Source organism: Chrysochloris asiatica, unplaced genomic scaffold, assembly GCF_000296735.1.
Source record: "Chrysochloris asiatica unplaced genomic scaffold, ChrAsi1.0 scaffold00178, whole genome shotgun sequence".
In the NCBI taxonomy this organism is placed as follows: domain Eukaryota; kingdom Metazoa; phylum Chordata; class Mammalia; order Afrosoricida; family Chrysochloridae; genus Chrysochloris; species Chrysochloris asiatica.
The window spans coordinates 396,962-400,694 of NW_006408696.1; positions in this window are offsets into that span (position 1 = coordinate 396,962).

Sequence of the window (3,733 nt, forward strand, 5' to 3'; positions counted from 1 at the left end):
TGTGAGAAGATAATATCCATACGCCTACAAGGAAGATTAGTTAATATTATTATTATTCAAATTTATGCACTGACCACTAAAGCCAGTGAAGATGAAATTGAAAAAATCTATCAACTTCTTCAGTCTGAAATTGATCAAACATGCAATGAAGATGTATTGATAATTACTGGCTACTGGAATGCAAAGGTTGGAAACAAAGAGGAAAAATCAGTAGTTGGAAATACGGCCTTGGTGAGGAAAACGATACTGGGTACCAACATGGTAGAATTTTGCAGTGACCTCTTCATTGCAAACACCTTTTTTAAACAACATAAAAGATAACTATACACATTGACCTTACCAGATGGAATACACAGAAATCAAACTGATTACATCTGTGGAAAGAGACAGTGGAAATGCTCTATATCATCAGCCTCATATGCAAGTTCAGGCTGAAGCTGAAGAAAATTAAAACTTGTCTACAAGTGCCAAAATATGACCTTGAACATATCCCACTTGAATTTAGAGATCATCTCAAGAACAGATTTGATGCATTAGACACTAAAGACCAAAGACCAGAAAAGTTGTAGAATGACATCAAGAACATCATACAGGAAGAAAGCAAAAGGTCATTAAGAAGACAAGAAAGAAGGAAAAGATCAAAATGGATGTCAGAAGAGACTCTGAAACTTGCTCTCCAGTGTAGAGATGCTACAGCAAATGGAAGAAATGGGCGGTACATGAGCTGAATAGAAAATTTCAAAAAGACATCTCAAGCTGACAAAGTCAAATATTATAACAACATTTGCAAAGACCTGGAGTTAGAAAACCAAATGGGAAGAACATGCTCAGCATTTCTCAAACCGAGGGAACTGAAATAAAAATTCAAGCCTCAATTGCAATACTGAAGGATTCTATGGGCAAAATATTGAATGATGCAAAAAGCATCAAAAGAAGATGGAAGGAATATACAGAGTCACTGTACCAAAAAGAGATGGTTGATGTTCAACCATTTGAAGAGGCAGCATATGATCAAGAGCCAATGATACTGAAGGAAGAAGTCCAAGGTGCATTGAAGGCACTGACAAAAAACAAGGCACCAGGAACTGATGGAATACAAATTGAAATCTCTCAACAAACTGATGAAGCACTGGAGGCATCACTCACATGCCAAGAAATTTGGAAGACAACCGCCTGGCCAACTGACTAGAAGAGATCCTTATTTGTGCCCATTCCAAAGAGAGGTGACCCAATGGAAGGTGGAAATCGTCGCCAATATCATTAATATCCCATGCAAGCAAAATTTTGCTTAAGATAATTCAAAAACAGCTGTAACCATACATTGACGGAGAACTTCCAGAGGCTCAAGCTGGATCAGAAGAGGACATGGAATGAGGGATGTCATTGCTGACATAAGATGGATCTTGGCTGAAAGCAGAGAATACCAGAAAGATGTCTTTCTACCTATGCTTTATTGACTATGCAAAGGCTTTTGATTGTGTGGATCATGACAAACTATGGACAGCATTGCAGAGAATGAATGTTCTGGAACACTTAAATTGTGCTCATGAAGAACCTGTACATAGATCAAGAGTCAGTTGTTTGAACTGAAGAAGGGAACACCGAGTGGTTTAAAATTAGAAAAGGTGTGAGCCAGGGTTGTATTCTTTCACCATACTCATTCAATCTGTATACTGAATAAATCATCCAAGACGCTGGATTAAGAAGAACAAGGCATCAGGATTGGAGGAAAACTAATTAACAACCTACAATACGCAAATAATACAAAGTTGCTTGCTGAAAGTGAAGAGGACCTAGAATATTTATTGCTGAGGTTCAAAAACCACAGCTTTTAGTATAGGTTGCACCCCAATGTAAAGGAAACAAAAAATTCTCACCAGGGGACTAATAAATAATATCCGTATAAATTAATTCAACACTTTCTACACGTACAGTTCAATAATGTGGATTGTATCCCTCCCTCCGTTGCAATCCTTCTCATCTCCTTTTCTGAGTTGTTCTCACATTTACATAAACTTACTGCCTCCTCTGGTTTCTATCTAACCGTTCAAATTGTTAAAGGTCAATCTGACCTTAAAAGAGTGTAATACTAAAGGCAGGTATTTTTTTTACTAGTTAAGGTTGGTTTTCAGAAGACTTCAAGGTATATTTTTGGTTTAAGGCTTAAAGATCATCTCAGAATAATCGTTTTGGGGGTTCATCCAGTCTCCATAGCTCCAAAGTCTAGATTCTATGAGAATTAGAAGTTATATTATGCATTTCCCACCATCGGATCAGGACTTTTGTATAGTTTTATAGTTCATTCAGTTCTTCTGGTTTTACGGCAGAATAGACGTTTGTTCATGAATGCAATTAAGTACATCTTCCATTTCCTCCTCCTAGTCCTGACTCTCCTCCCTCTGCTGCTCCAGCTGCTGCTCTAGAGACCAGTGTGCAATGGATGACTGTTGGCAAGCTTTTAAAACCCCAGGTAATGTCCAAGGCACGGTAGTTCTTAAGTGCCATCAAACAGGTTCTGACTCAAAGCAATCCTGTATAGCAAGGGTGGGGACCTTTTTTCTGCCAAAATTACTAACAACATTTGTGAGCCATACACAATGATCAACTTAAAACTTAGCCTGTAGTGGAATAAAGCACTGGACTGAAGGTTGGTTTGAACCACAAGGTCAGCGGTTCAAACACACCAGCAGCTCCTTGGAAACTCTACACCAGGTTGCTAGGAGTCAGAACCTACTTGACAGAACTTAACAACAGCACTGTGACGACCAGAACTGCAGTCGCCTTGGCAGGATCAGACTCAATGATTTCACAGGCCTCAGATGGCCTGTGGACCAGACCTTCTCCACCCCTGCTGTACAGGGTTTCTGAGGAGTGGCTGATGGGCCTGACCTTGGGATTCGCAGTCCAGTACTTACCCTAAAGACAGCACCATAGCAGGACCCCAGGCAATACACTAGGAGGTAGATTATAAGCACTACCTGGATGGATGTCCCTCAATAAACTTTTCGACAGATAAGTTCTCAGAAGTACATTGCCAGGTGTTTCTTCCAAGGGGCCTCTGGGTGGACACAAAATTCCAACCTTTTAGTTAGCAATCAAGCATAATAACTAATTGCACCACCCAGGTACTCAAACAGTAATTCTATTGGGTGCCAAGTGGTAAATCTTTGGGGCTATTATTAATTTATTAAATTATAATATAAAAAGTATGAAATGTATACAGGGAGATATATAAAGAGTAAAACTTTTTAAGTGCACAGCTCAGTGAGTTTTTATATTCATATACACTTGAGTCCTGGGGTGGCGCTGTGGGCTAAAGCACTGGACCAAAAGGTCAGTTTGAACCACAAGGTCGGTGGTTCAAACTCACCAGCCACTTCTTGGAAACCCTACCCAGGGTAGCTATGAGTCAGAATCGATTCGAGGGCACGTAACAACAACACTATGATTGAACGATGGACATTCCCTTTGGATAAAGCATGTGTTCTACCCTTACAATCCTCTCTTAACACTATTCACTTTGCTTCCCTTCCAGGCTTTTGAGTTTTCAATTTCTGGTCTTTGCTCTAAGAAAAACAGGACTACAAATCAATGTCTAAGAGAGAACATGATCAACTTTTAATAGGATGTTGTTAAGTGCTGTCTATATCCCACCTGAATTTAGAGATCATCTGAAGAACAGATTTGATACATTAAACACTAAAGACCAAAGACCAGAAGAGTTGTGGGATGA